We start from the raw sequence: 14559 nt of genomic DNA, 5'->3' as shown, positions 1-14559 counted from the left end.
ACACAATTTTCCTATCATTAACTTTAAATAACCCAATATGCTATAGGTAGATGTAGTTATTGGTTTCCTCACTTGTGTATACAGGACTTACACTTTCATACATCAATAAATGAATTCATCGACTCAGGCTTCAGATAACAAAAGTCACGTTCTTTGAATAATCATTGGGCTAAATTTACGTAAGGTAGTACAGTGAAGTGGGAATGATGCCTTCTTGAACCACCAATTGCCTTGGTCCCCAGGAGGATTCACCCTGAGGGTTGAGAGGCAATATAACTGCCACCTGCACTTGCATATAGTTCTCTCTGTAGGGAGGGGAACAGCTGAAAAAGTCTTGCTTGATTAATATCCCCTCTCTACTATTACTCTCAGGGTGGATCAAAGTAGATTTAAAAAAAACCCAGATTTTTTAGTTGTCAGTTTTAAAATTTAAATTAAATACAGCTTTTATTAAAATAAAACCATTTAAAATTAAATTTGAAATTATGAAAACTTATGTTAAGGCCTAAAGTTGCTCTAATTAAATAAAAAATAAGTAGTATATTTCTACTGCTAAAGTTTTAAAGAAAGTCAAACCACTGGCTAAATACCTAGCACTTGAGTTTGCTGAAGAGTTAAGCCAGCTTTTGACAGCAGTAGCCTCTTTTGCAAGCAGAGAGAGAATATTTTCATCAATTTATTTAACTAAGTTAGCTCAATGATTAGTTCATGCATAGTTAAAAGCCAGTAGAGTGTAGAAGAGGTAGGTAAGCTTGTTTTCCCTCTTGCAATCTAGGAACAAAAACCAAAACCAAAAAAACAAAAACAAACAAACAAACAAAAAAACCTAGGTTTAAGGATGAAATCTGCTAGTTCTAAAATCCTGAAGGACAAGATGACAAGAAACAATCAGCTCCATTCACTAACTGCAGATTATACTACCTTTAATAAGACAGTTTTTAGCTAGTTAAAAGCTGCCTTATGGGTGCGGGAAACATAAGAAAAATGTTGACCCGAAAGTTTATCAAAATATGTTTTGCATTTAAAACTAACTTTAAAATTTAAAATGCTGTGGATTTTTGTTCCCCTCCCCCCCAACTTATCCAACTAGATCACAAATCACAAAGTAAAAAAAAAAAAAAAAAATCTATTAATTAAGAAAAGCATTAGTCACCATTTTTAAACACTAAAAAGTGTAAAAACTAAGCAACTGAACAAAAGTAACTTAAAGGTATACAATTGCTTTAAATGTGACTAAATATTGTGTATCCTTCTGGTTTGCAAAAAGCCAACAATGCAGCAGCAAGCACCAAATTTTGTTTAAAGAATGCATTTAGTTGCAAATCAACATATTTTAAATGTTAAAAAAAAAAAAATCTACAGAATCATACATTTCAATGGCCTTCTCCCTTGGATCTCCAGATCCTTCAGCTGGTGGAAGTTTTGATAATAGTGTTGTCAGAAATGTGGGGAGCTGGGTATCATTCAAAAGCCCTTAATTCCATGATACCAAACATGACAAACGTAAAACAATGATATATTTGAGAAAATATTAAAAAAGCTGATTGCTTACATTAATAAAATAGATATTGATCTTAGCTTACCCTAGGGAATTTAATCCTGACAAGTAGGACTGAAAACATTCATTTTAAGTCATCAGTGTCAACTCCATTTTAGACTGCTAGACTGTCACACTGATCCTTGTCTGGACCACATTCAGACATCTCTGTGCAAGGCGAACTGCTGGCAAAATGTTTGCAGGGTGGTGAGCATTTGGTCTTCGCACACAAGTATTTGATCAGCTGCATTGATTCAGGACTGCCTGGTATTTTACATCTAAATGGTGTGATCACCCCAACCTCCAAGAACCATCCATGCCCGATAGGACAGGGTAATTTTGAACGTTCTTTGTCATCCTAGAGCCATTCCATTGCTTGATAACTTACCCGCTTGATAGCAGGTATAACTCCAACCCTTGCCAGTGGCAATTAATCTCTGTTTGCCTGCTTCTTGGAAAACACTCAACATCATAGGTTCCGTAAGTATCATAATGTTGGGCTTCAAGTGATAAACTTGGCATATGAAAAAACAACGAGAGTTCTGTGGCACTTTAAAGACTTACAAATTTAATATTTGCAGGCATAAGCTTTCGAGAGACTTCAGCTCTCTTCTTCAGATGCAGTAATACATTGTTTTTGTAATCTCGTTGTTTTTGCTGTATACAGACTAACACGGCTACCCCTCTGGAACTATTGGCATATGAACATTTCCCATGCATTTGTGACCTCAATGACTGTCACAGGCATTCCAAGCACCCTTAGAGGGAGGAGTGCATCTTCGGAGGCTGAACAAAATGCCTTCCAGTAAAATAATTTGTTTTTTCCAGCCAACCTACCAGGAACGTCACATCTTGAAAGGACATGGAAACCTGGCAGTGCAGTGGCTTTTAATGATCCTAGTGATAGCAACACATCTGAGGGATATACAGCAATTCTGTTCCCCAGCATTAGGCTCAAGAACAGAATCTTGGGTAGTGTCCCAGAGAGCACTAGCATATCTGTCTTATTCAGTAGCACCTCTCGGTGGCATTGGTAGCCTGCAAGATCATTTAAGTGTCAGCCTCTTCATGGGATCTCCAAAGAAACTCCACTGAACAGTGTGAGGCAACGGCTTCATTATGTCATCTGATGTTGAAACTGTGCTAATGGATACTCTTTGGCTTACCTCAGAAGAAGCAAATGTTCTTCTGGAAACGCATGCTATGAGACCTAGTATAAGATGATTCTCATTTTTTCCTGATGCTTGATATACTTCCTTGCCAAATGCAGCTTATGGGTGCATTTCTTATAGCATGGAAGTGGCCACTGAGCATTGTGTTTAACCAGGTCGAAAGATTCAGCTATAGTCAGTACCCTTTATATCCCATTGATGGCTAAATCATCAAGACCAAAATAAAAACAAGGATTTTGTAACAATTACAATCCCAAAGTTATGAGTTATAACAGATGTTATGTAACTATGTGCATACCATTTGCAGATGAATGCCAGTGATTTCTGGCTGGAAGCTGACATCTTAACCAGTGCCTCATTACAACTCTTTGGCATAATAGACAAAGTTGATTTAATTAAAAAACAAAACAAAACAAAAAACCACCACCAGCAATTCATGATATTGATGGTAAATCAACTTGAAGCATTCTTTTCATTTATAGTAGTCTGTAACATTAAAAAAAGTGAATCAGGTATCATGATAACACAGTACTGTCAGTAAAGAACCACAACTGAACTTTGAGAGCGCTACATGTTTGAAAAAGATATTGCTAAAATCTGTATAGAATGCAGCTATTTGGAGAAGAGCCAAAAATCCTGAAAGTAGTAGTTAAAAAAAATGTCTGTATAAAATACTGTATAACCTTAAAGAGGATATATCATGTCACTGGAATATCACTTCTTATACCCTTAAGCAAGTTTATGAACAGAGAGCGGATATATACAGGACAGCATAGAAAAGAAGTCACCAAATAGCCCTGACATCCTGTAGTTGGAGCTTTCTGATGCTCTAATATATCCAGTGTTGACTCTAGGGCTGGTGATTCAGGAAGTTAATACAGATAATGCTACTAAAAACCAAATGTCTGAACATTTTATAAAGGAAATCTACAAAGTGGTTTTGGTGCCAAAGAACACACAGCAGCGATCCTGATACAAGAGCTTTCTCAACCTTTCTTTGGAATTCAAGTTGAGTGGGATGTGCTACTGTTAGACGTGCCCCCCCCGCAACTTATTTGATCAACATTTCATGAAAAGAATGAACACTATCTTCCTCTGGATTCAGATAAAAAGATTTTGGAAATATGCTGTTAAACAAGACTCTGCAAAGCATAGCAGCCTTCTCTATTTCTTTCTTCTCAGACACTTTTAGAAAGAAAAATCAAGTCTATAACACTCACAGTATTGAAAATGAAATGGGAGAAATCAGTCCCCAGTCGAACCAATAAAACTAAAATCCCAAACTCGGGATCTTACCTCTATGATCTTTACAAAAGCAGAATCAGCAGCACCAGTGGAGCACAAGGATAGTTTAAAGAGTATCAGTCAATAATCCATAATAGGACACACACACTCTATTAACTCTTGCACTGGAAAAGCAACATTTTAATGATTGCACGTGTATGTTTTAGGGCCCATCTATTCCTTTGCTTCTAGAAGAGAATCTACCTGGAGCTAATCCTAATGGAAGTATGCAGAATTCTTTTGCACACTTTTCAGCATCTCTCTCAAATTTCAATACTGTTTGGTTTCTCACAGGTTATTTTCAGACCCCCAAGTTCAGCCAGCTATTCCATCCCCTGGATTCTTGTGGATATAACAACCACAAAATACTATTCTCCTGTCCTGATCAGACCACTTCTCCCCTTAGGCAGATAGCAGAATCCCCTACATCTCCAAAGAAGAAGCAATTACAAATGTGAGCCTTCATTTTCAAATTCCAAAATTTACTTAAATAAAACCTGGAAGAGAGACCCTGGAGGTTTTTCTTCCCAGATGGTGGGGGAACCTGACCACACTCAAATTATTTACACTAGGTGTCTTCAGCACAGGCCCCAGTGCCTTACTACTTAAATCCTCCAGAGGAGAGGAACCAAAAGGAAAAGCAAATGCCCTAATGCAGTCAAGGGCACTCCCTTCCAAGCATCCCTCAAAGGCAGAGCAGATGGGCAGGGGAGTTCACAGTGCTATCAAAAATACAGTGCTCATGTAGTCAGCTTTGAGAAATCTCTCTGGCTAGGCTGCTGAATCAGGGTTAGTTTGTCCAGCTTACCCTAGGAGTTTGCTGCAGTCTTCACATAGTCAGGGTGAAAATATCCTAGCTGGAAGACCCCTCTGTGACTTTAACCCACACTTCCCCTACTTAAAACAATCCTACTCTGCTCCCACAGGTGACTGCTATTTCCTGCCCCTTAAAAGGCCACCATACATGATTGACAGGGCTGGAGAGGTGTGGCCAGCCCTGCCCCCACAGTCTCTCTAGCACCTTCCTCTCATTGTGGGTTCTATAAGCCCTGTCACAAAACCTTTTTTATGAAGATGACAGGAGTAAAAAACCAGCAAAGCCCTAAAATAACTCCCTCACTTATATGAACACTGTCATTACATAAGTTTTTCTGTACCTATCATCCACACACAGGGTGTAATATGAAAACATTGATAAAAGAATAACTTCACTATTGCTAGTGGCAATATATCTAACCAAAGAATGATATTCAGCCTACAAATTATCAAGCACGTTTCTAATATCTGGGAAGCCTGCAATGGTTTGAATTGTGCCTGAACCAGGAGTGCAAGACTGAATATCACACTGAGGCTGAGATTCAGGACTATACATAAGCACATGCTTACAGTGTGGCACCTGCCTATACAGTGTCCTGAGCAGGGATCACCATAAATATGAGCTTAAGTGCTTTCCTGAAGACTTATACTTCAAGCTTTTCACTAATGTTTCAGAGAGGAAGAAGAGAGACGGGAAGTGATGGTAAAGAAATAAATTGACAGTACTAGCTCAGTGATATCTCTTTGTCCACAATACACTGCAAGTTCAGAGAGGCTGGCGTTGCTATTGGGTGACATAGTACTGTACATCTTGAACATTTTCAGTGTTTAGCGCTACCTAGCATTGAGCCTAAACTACATAGTAGCAAAGAGAAGCAATAAAAACCCTACCATTTATTTTAGTTGAGTTTAATCTGATTTCTCTTTTGTGACCTCATTTCTGAATCAGTAACTAAGCAGAATCAGCCATTGATTTTTCCTCTGGTACTTCAATTTCTGATGTGGGAATCCAAGAAATCTCATTCCTGGATGCTAGTAATAAAATAACATTATTACTATCCAACAGCTGTGCTGTGTAATTGCCTGGCAATGGTGATCTTATCATGAGCCAGTAATTTTATACACTAACAGGGTAGGTCTGGGTCTTAAACTGTAAAACTATGGTTTAATGACACCTCTTTTCTCTCCCTTCTACATTATTTTAAATTGTCTTCCTCAAGGATTAAAGTAAAAGGAAGCACAGGTGGTATGACTCCTAGAAGCAGAGAGACACCTTCTCTTCTCCCTAGGTTGGGGAGAGGGTTATTCACCCCTACTCCTTGTCTGCTCTGGTGCAGACTTACCAGGCAGGAAAATCTCAAGAAGCAGAAGGTATCTGTTAGAGGAGTTGCTGGGTCTCCCAGCCTTTCCGCCATCAAGTGCAGCCCTTGTTGGTGGGAGAAGATGTGTCCAGCAGGGAATGCCCTCTTCACCTTCTGCCTTCTAAAGGAAAACTACTGGCTTCCTCTCACCATCAGCTCCTTCATTGTTCTGGGGGAAAGGACAGGTAACTGATGCATGGTTTTTGTGTAAAGTCTTCTAAAATGCAGGGGCATTTTGGAGAGGGGAACCTCCTGGATCTTTCTTTTTTATTTATTCTATTAATACAGATTCTCTCCTGGCCAAATCTAAATGCTAGCACATATAGCATAGATATATAGATATATAGGAACTGTGATGCAAGCTCACATATCTCTGATCATTACTATGCTGTGTAAATATTGTTGTTTGCAGTTATGCACTATTAGTTTAGAATTCAGGGCTGAGGGGAGAAAATAATTATTATTGTAAACTCCATTTTCTCCCAAAGTGCCAGGGTGCAGTGTGTGGCCCTTTCAGCCACATTTAATTCATTTTCTAGTGCGAAAGCTACACTGGGAGCTGTTCAATATTTCATATTTAATTTTCATAACGGAAAAGAGGTAAAACTGGGTGTCAAACTACTGTTGAAAGGCCAAGTGGGATTCTAGACATAGAAGGCAAGTGGGAAGATGAATCCAGAGTGTCAAGGAATGTTTAAAAATATAAGGCTGGAAGGAGGAAGGAAGTGAATTGGAGGGAGTTGAAAATAGATTAAACAACAACTATATTAAAATTGGTAGGGTATAAACATCTCTCTGTTGGAGGCCCAGTACAATTTGAGTTGCTTGCCACTGTCCTACAGGCTTAGCATAGCATTCAGGTGCTTGCTTGGCTATTCTGACCCCTGTAGCATGACATCTTTCAGCTGACAGAGACTGAATAACAGTATAGATGTCTCAGTTTCTGCATAGCATGGCACATAACAAGACAAAATACAGCTCCTGTATGCTTGCAGCTGCACATAGATAACGGTGATGGGAACAAGAAGCTATCCTTGAACGTCTGGGGTACACTGTTTTACTGCCAAGGGGCATACTTTTACTCCACCCTTCCTATCACCAGATGTTGTTTTGACGACCACAATTATTATGGTAAGAATGGAATGTAGTTAAGGGTGGAAACCCAATGTAGGTAATTAGCATATATGATAATGAGAAAGAGATAATTAGGTGAAGGTTGTTTATGGAAGGGTATAAGTAGTTACCGCTTAGACAAAGGGGGGTGCTCCATCAACACCTGATTGCAGGAGGTGCTGCTAGTTGGATCAGAGGCCACTGACTCCCTGGCGGGGCCCCTGAAGAAAGTCGTTCCTGTATACAGCCTTCTGAGTGACTGCTTAGCTCTCCAGGCTTAGTGAGTATGATATATTATAGTTAATTTTAGGCTTTGTATCTAACTAGTATTTATAGAAAACCTTGCACATTAAACCTTATTGATCTGCAAATCAGGTGTACCGTGTCTCACTGGTATTCACACTGACTACAAAGTGTCCAGAACCAATACTCTCTTTCGCCTTTTGTATTTTCTCCTCATTTAATAAAAGGTACCGTGGACATAAGGCAGGTGGTTGAAAAAGTACAAGAACATCTCTGCCAATCAGCTTTCACCATGTGGGGACTGCCATCTTTCAGGCCACACTTGGATTTGGGGAGGAAGGCAAGAAATGAGACAGGGTAGCTGTTTGAGGCCCCCAATTAGTGTAGCTCAGCACTCTCTCTCCACCTCCTTTGCTGATTAATTGCTGAGGAGTTGGGGGAGAGGGTCTCCCTAGAGGCTGCTCTGATCCCCTGTAAGGCAGGCAGGCGGCTGTTCTCAAGAGCCACAGTTCTGCATAGATTGCCTACCCACTTCCTTTATAAGCTCTGAGGAGGAGGAGCCTAGGCGGGGCATGGAGGATGAACCTCAAACCTCCTGCCCATCAATGTTCCTCCTCTTTCCTTTCCCCCACATGAAGGAGGTTCAGGTATGGTGTGGGTGGAGGGAGGAACTGGGTCAACACAGCCTCAGGGGGACCTCAGTGTGGGGCATGCAGGCAGACAAGTAATTTTGGGATAGGAGGAAGCAAGAAAGGAGGGAAATATTTGGGGAGCCATGAGGATGTTTGGAAAAGGGGGACTGGTGAGTGAGAAGGAGAGGAAGGTGGAAATTTGGTGGGTATGAAGGTGGGAATGTGTAGGGAGGAGGAGGTTTTTAGGGCCATATGGTGGTGGGGTGTAGGAAGAAGTTTACTGAGGTGGGCATGTCCAGTGGTGAGAGGAGCTTGCAGCATTAAGTTCTGTCCCTCCCTCCACCTACCCTCTTCATCTTTTCTGGCAAAGTTATTCCACAGGAGCCTTCTTGTCATAGTAGAAGAAAGTGTTGCATAAACATTCATGCAAGTGCTTTTTAAAAGTGCCCAAGTTGCTTGTGAAGATGGGTCTTGGGCTCCTAAGACAGTGGGGTGTTGCAGCACAAGCACTTCCACTAAATAATATTAAAAATCGAGGCCAAAGTGCCTAAAATTTTAAGCACATTTGAAAATTTTATCCATGAATTATTTGCTGATTCTAGCCATTAATTTCTTCTTTTCTACTTTTCTTTTCCCCCAATGTTTTCACTGTCATGGAAATCTGTTTATTATGCTATTTACAGCTTTATAAATGTCTTATAAACCAGTGCAAGTGTGGGTGTATACATATAAGAAAATGAAAAAAATGGTATTGTTTGAAAATTAGAGATAATTTAGAGTCTCAAATTCATCAGCTTGCTAGAGATCACGTTAACACTAATGTTGTCTTGTTTACTTTATCATCTAAGGTCTGATGTTGTTCCCATTAAGTGAATGAGAGTTTTCCTGTTGAATTAACTGGGAGCTGGAGCACATTCTTTTCTAATATGGTGGCCATTAAAGATGGGTGGGTGAAATCCCAGTTCTACTGCAGTTGATGGCAAAACTCCCCTTGCCTTCAATGAAATCAGATTTCACTCCTTGTAGCTTTATATAGGTGAACTGTTCTTTTTCTAACTTGACTTTTGCTTAATCAGAAATACCAAGTTACAAGCAGAACACATTTTCCAACAAGTGGAACAATTTAGAATTGAATTAAATAAAATGTTGTAATTCTTAAGCTAAGGATTTTTTAATATTGCCAAAACTGCAGATATGTAAGTGAACAAATGGGAAAGCTTGCATCCTTAGCCTATTGCAGAAAATGACAGACCCTGTCGTGTGGTAAGCTCTGCATTATATAGCTTCAGTGAAGGAGGTTCAAGTGAGGGCATTTGTTTATATGAAATGATCATTTCAATCATTATTACTAATATATATTTTACAGGCTTTAATAATAAATGATGAGGGTTATAGTTATTGGAAAGTGTCATTTTAAGTACTGAATCTTTTCATTGTCTCTTTTATTTAAGTAGAAAAGTGCTACATAAAATTACAGAGAAGAGAACAGCTTTGCCAATACAGTATATAGAAATATAAATAGGTACTTCAAGGCTCATTACTATTCTGTATAGGTTCTTATACAGCACTCATCACTGTAGTATCTGAGAGCCCTTTTCAACTGTACTTCATTATAGGTCTCACTATAGCCAGCTTCTTGATTTAGGAGCCTAAGGGTACATCTGCATTACACAAGAAGACATAGCTGTGCAAGATCTGATTGAGCTAGCTCTTTAAAACAGTGTGTGTCTGCAGCAGTAGGCGGGGCAAGCCATCCCAAGTACATACCCATCTGAGACACCCAGCAGCCAGTCCCTCCCACTGCTTTGGTTGCTGCAGCTATACTCTGTTTTCAGCACACTCGCTCGCTGAGAGCCAGTGTGGATGTATCTCCTTGAGCACTCCCAGCTTGAAGCGTAGATATAACTTGAGGCTCATGGAATGCCCCACTGACATCAGTTGGTTCATTGGGACTATTCATGGGTGTAAAGTTACTCCTGGGCATAAATGTTTGCAAGATCAAGGCCTATCTTTGGGCAATGCTATTTGCATCCAGTTCAAATAATGTAAAAAGGACAGATTATGATGGGCATTTTATAAATAGATGTAATAACAACACCTTTGAAGAATGAAGATAGACATCCATTACTGTGCACATTTTATGAGAAACATTATGACTCTTCAGAATTTTTCAGTGGATTTTTCCAAGAATAATAGCGACAGAAATGATAATCAAATATACAATCTGGGATAAACATAAGATCTGAATAGAGCATACAGTATAGGATGGGGGAAAAAACAAGTGAGTAGCACTTCAACTATGTCATAAATTTTGCTAATTAAGCAGCCCTTGATTGGGGTATGGTATGATAGCGGCATCAGGGTGGTGTGTTAAATTAACAAGCAAGTTTCTCCTAATAGTGTACTTTGGAAAATACTGTAATTTAAATATACCATATAGATTAATAAATTCTAATTAATCTCATATTAATTATAGATCTGTTACACTGTGTGTTTTAATTTATTTGCTCAGAGGGCTAAAAGAAGAGTATAAATATGAAAGCATATCAGACTTTATTGTTAATACATTACCAGAAGTGTGCAGTGCATTACAGATATAAAAAGACAGCTCCCCCCAAAGGAGTCTACAGTTTAAATTGGACATAACACAATGCGGGGGGTGGGGGGCAGGAGGGGTGACAAGAAAGGTATTGCTTGGATATTAGAAGGATAAAGGGTGCTGGAAAGAAGACAGTTGATGAGGTACATCCATATCTTGTTTCTTCTGTTAAATAGTTTTTTAGACATAGTACTTTTTCATTTTTTGAGTTAATATATTCTAGTTAGCTTGAGGAAGCAAAGCCTATCAGGAATAGTAAAGTGGAAATCAATATGCCAGTGAAGTCAATGGGACTTCTTGCTGAGGTCGATAGCAGACTAGTATCAAACCCTAAAAAATATTGACTTATAAAGAGGGACTTTTAAAGGGAGGAATGGTTTGAGAAAAGGTTCAGTGTTGCTTATGGGAAGAGGAGACCAGGGGTTTGAGATGACATGCTGAGTGGGCAGAGCGTGTGTGAGATAGCACAACAGTAGAACTTTGTGTGCTTTTTCTCATTAAAAATAAAGGAGAAATCTAGGAAAGTGAAATATGTAAACAAAGTTTCAACCATTATAATCTGTCTCTTAACACCATGGTACATGGCTGTAAAATAATCCAATAGGTGGTAACCTGGCACGTACTGTAGGGTGTAAATGGTAGCTTGGTACATACTGTAAACTAATCAATAGGCTGAAAGTAATATTCTGTGCTTGTTTACTTGGACATAAGCCCCATTGACGTCACTGGGAATTTTGTTCTATGATAGGAGTGCCTGACACAGAAGCCCAAACAAATCATTGTCTTGAGGCGCAAAGGTAAAAAATAATGACCGTGGGACGGCTACATGGATTTTAAAGCAAATAAAGGGGTTTATAGTTTCATAGCGTTTAAGGACGTAAGGAAACATTAGTTCATCTAGTCTGACCTCTGGTACTTCAGAAGCCATTAAATTCCATCCAGCCACTGCCATATCGAATCCAATAACATGGGTTACACTAATGCATTTCAGTCTTCAAGAGATGGAACTGTTGTATACCGCAGGCAGTGAATAGGAGAGACTGAGTTGCCACCAATGCCTGTGGCCCTTGAAATAACAGGGAATTGCTTAGGTGAGATATGCCCTGATGATTTTAGCTGGTGATCCTTGCTTCATTTGGCAGAGGAAGGCAAAGAACTTCCCCAATCAGTGCCAATTTGACACCTGAGGGAAAATTCCTTCCTGACTCCAAATTAGGTGATTACTTTACCCCTGAGCATGTGAGTAAGTCCACAGAGTGGCCAAGCGCCTCAGAAAGAGGGTTCTCTCTATCACCCAAAAGCACTGGTCCACCCAGTCTGGTATCCTCTCTGCAGCTGTGGCCATCACTGATGCTTAAGGGGAAGGTGAAAAAAAACAACAACATAGAATACATCTGGTGGTCATTTGTGCCTCAGGGGAAAAAAGATCCTTCCTGAACCCTCTAGGTGACCAGTTGAAACCCTGAAGCATTAGATTTGATTAAAGTTATTTTCTTAATGCTGAGCTCTAAGTGTTATGAGCATACTGAGGGCAACGCACAGTTTTCTGTTCTATGCATGGTCCAGGAAGGCCTAGAATGAACAGGGGGATTTGTAGATTCACAGATGCATAGCTTTCACAGCTGGAAGGGACCACCACGTCCAACCAGCCTGCCTCCCTGTACACATAGACCATAGAATTTCTCCCAGAAGCTGAATTAAAGTATATCTTTTAGAAAGATATCTAGTCTCATCTTTAAGACTTCAATTGATGGTGAGTCCACCACCTCCCGAAAAAGCTGTTCTAATGTTTAATTACCCTCACTGCTAGAAAACTGTATTTTATTTTAAGGTTGAATTTGTCTTACTTCAAATCCCAGACATTGGATCTTCTTATGCCTTTGTGAGCAAGACTGAAAAGTCGCCCATTATCAGACCTCTTACACATGTGTAAGCACCGAGGAACAATAATCAACTTACTTCTCTCATAGGTTTACCTTCTTAAGTTTGACATCATAAGCTTGTTTTCCAGCTCCTGGTCTATTTTGATGGCCCTTATTTGAACTCATGCTGGTATTTCCTTCCATAACTGTCCTGAAGTGTGAAGACCAGAACTGGACAAAGTATTCTAGTAGCGATCTTACCAATGTTATGTACAGAGGCAAAATCACTTTCCTACTTCTACTTGACATTCCCCTTTTTATACATCCAAGGATCTCTAACTCTTTTTGGCTCATCATAGTATTGAGAGTTCATGTTGAGGCTGTTATCTATGATGATTCCGAAGTCCTCTGAGTCCCTGCTTTCCAAGATAGTCTCTCATCCTGTAGGTATAGCCTGCATTCGTGGTTCCCAAGCCTATTACCTTACATTTGACTATGTTAAAATACATGTTGTTCAACTGTAACAATTTAACTAGACAATTCAGATCATTCTAACAGTAACCTGTTTTCCTCATTATGTACTACCCCATCTGTAGACTTCACCTGTACAGATTTTATATCATCCCCTAAATCATTGATAAAAATATTGAATAACTTTGACCCAAGAACTGATCCTGGGGTGACCTCATTGGAAATGGCGCCACTCACCATTTGTTAATGTCGCCCCATTAACAAATACATTATCTATCAGTGAGCAAGTGTTTAATCCATCTAATGTGTGGTCTGTTACTTTCATATAATGTAAGTTTTTAAATCAAAATAGTATACGCGATTAAGTCAAATGCCTTGGAAAAATTCAAGTATATTATATCAACTCAGTTTTATTTATCAGGCAGACCAGTAATTAGACTTTGCAAATAATTGATTTTTTGTTTTGATGCCCATTCCAAATTTTATATATATAAAAACAAAATATAAATTTGGTTTGATCCAAAACAAAATTTATATTTGTATATTTATGGTTTGTTTTGGGTCAAACCCAAACCCAAGTTTAAAAAAAATATTTGGTGACCTGAAAAGCGTAAAAAAAAAAAAATAAAGAATCACAATGAATAGTCTGCTTAACTCAGAAATACATTTTTCATTTTCTTTGAGCTTTTTAAACTATTTTTTAAATGAAATTGAAAATTTTTTAAACAAACTTGTTTCAAATAAAAAGTTAAAACCTCTCATTTCAAAAATATTAAAACAAAATGTGAATTTAACGTTTATGCAATGTCAATCTACCTGTGTCTGCATTTTTTGAAGGAAAACGTTTTTGCCCAGCTCTACTCATAATCTTGTTAGAAAGAAAGAAAGAAAGAAAGAAAGAAAGAAAGAAAGAAAGAAAGAAAAGCACAACAGCTTTGTTTGACAAGCCCTACTTTCCATGAAACCATGCTGACTGGCATTAATTATAGTTTTAGTATCTAATTCTATGTTGATAAAATCCTGAATTAACTGTTTCATTATTTTGCCTTGGATCAATATCAGGCTAATCTGTCTATAGATCACTGGGTCATCCCTTTTAAACACTGGAACTATACTGACAGTCCTCCAATCCAGTTTTTCATGATATGTTAACATTAGGGGCTCAGCTAGCTTCTTTAAAGCACTTAGATGCAAATTATCTGTCTCTGTTTATTTGAAAAATCTTTAATTTGAGCAACTCTTGTCTCATATCCTCCTTTATTGCAGATGGTAAACTTTCTTTTTAGTCCACATTGTCATAGGGGATGGAGTCTCCTTTTTTGTTCCAAAAAACAGAACAGAAATATATATTGAACATTTCTACATTTTGTGCACTGTTTACACTTTTCAAAAAACATCTGCTACTAGCAATGGACCTATACCTGACCTAGGATTTTTATTAGTTTGGTCCTAATACATTTAAAAATGCC

General features: G+C 38.7%; 1 long non-coding RNA gene across 3 annotated transcripts in view; it reads right to left on the bottom strand.

Moving 5' to 3' along the window:
* LOC137156237 (uncharacterized) overlaps window positions 1–4909 on the bottom strand; it is an 80410-nt gene extending 75501 nt beyond the window's left edge. For all 3 annotated transcript variants that reach the window (XR_010920719.1, XR_010920717.1, XR_010920718.1), the window contains exon 1: window positions 4802–4909. This is a non-coding gene — a long non-coding RNA (uncharacterized lncRNA). The remainder of the gene's footprint in view (window positions 1–4801) is intronic.
* Between the last annotated feature and the right edge of the window lie 9650 nt (window positions 4910–14559).

The sequence above is a fragment of the Emydura macquarii genome, unplaced genomic scaffold (genome assembly GCF_026122565.2).
Source record: "Emydura macquarii macquarii isolate MOO-44397 ecotype Brisbane River unplaced genomic scaffold, CSIRO-AGI_Emac_v2 contig_1390, whole genome shotgun sequence".
In the NCBI taxonomy this organism is placed as follows: domain Eukaryota; kingdom Metazoa; phylum Chordata; order Testudines; family Chelidae; genus Emydura; species Emydura macquarii.
This window is presented reverse-complemented; position numbering and strand designations above follow the sequence as displayed.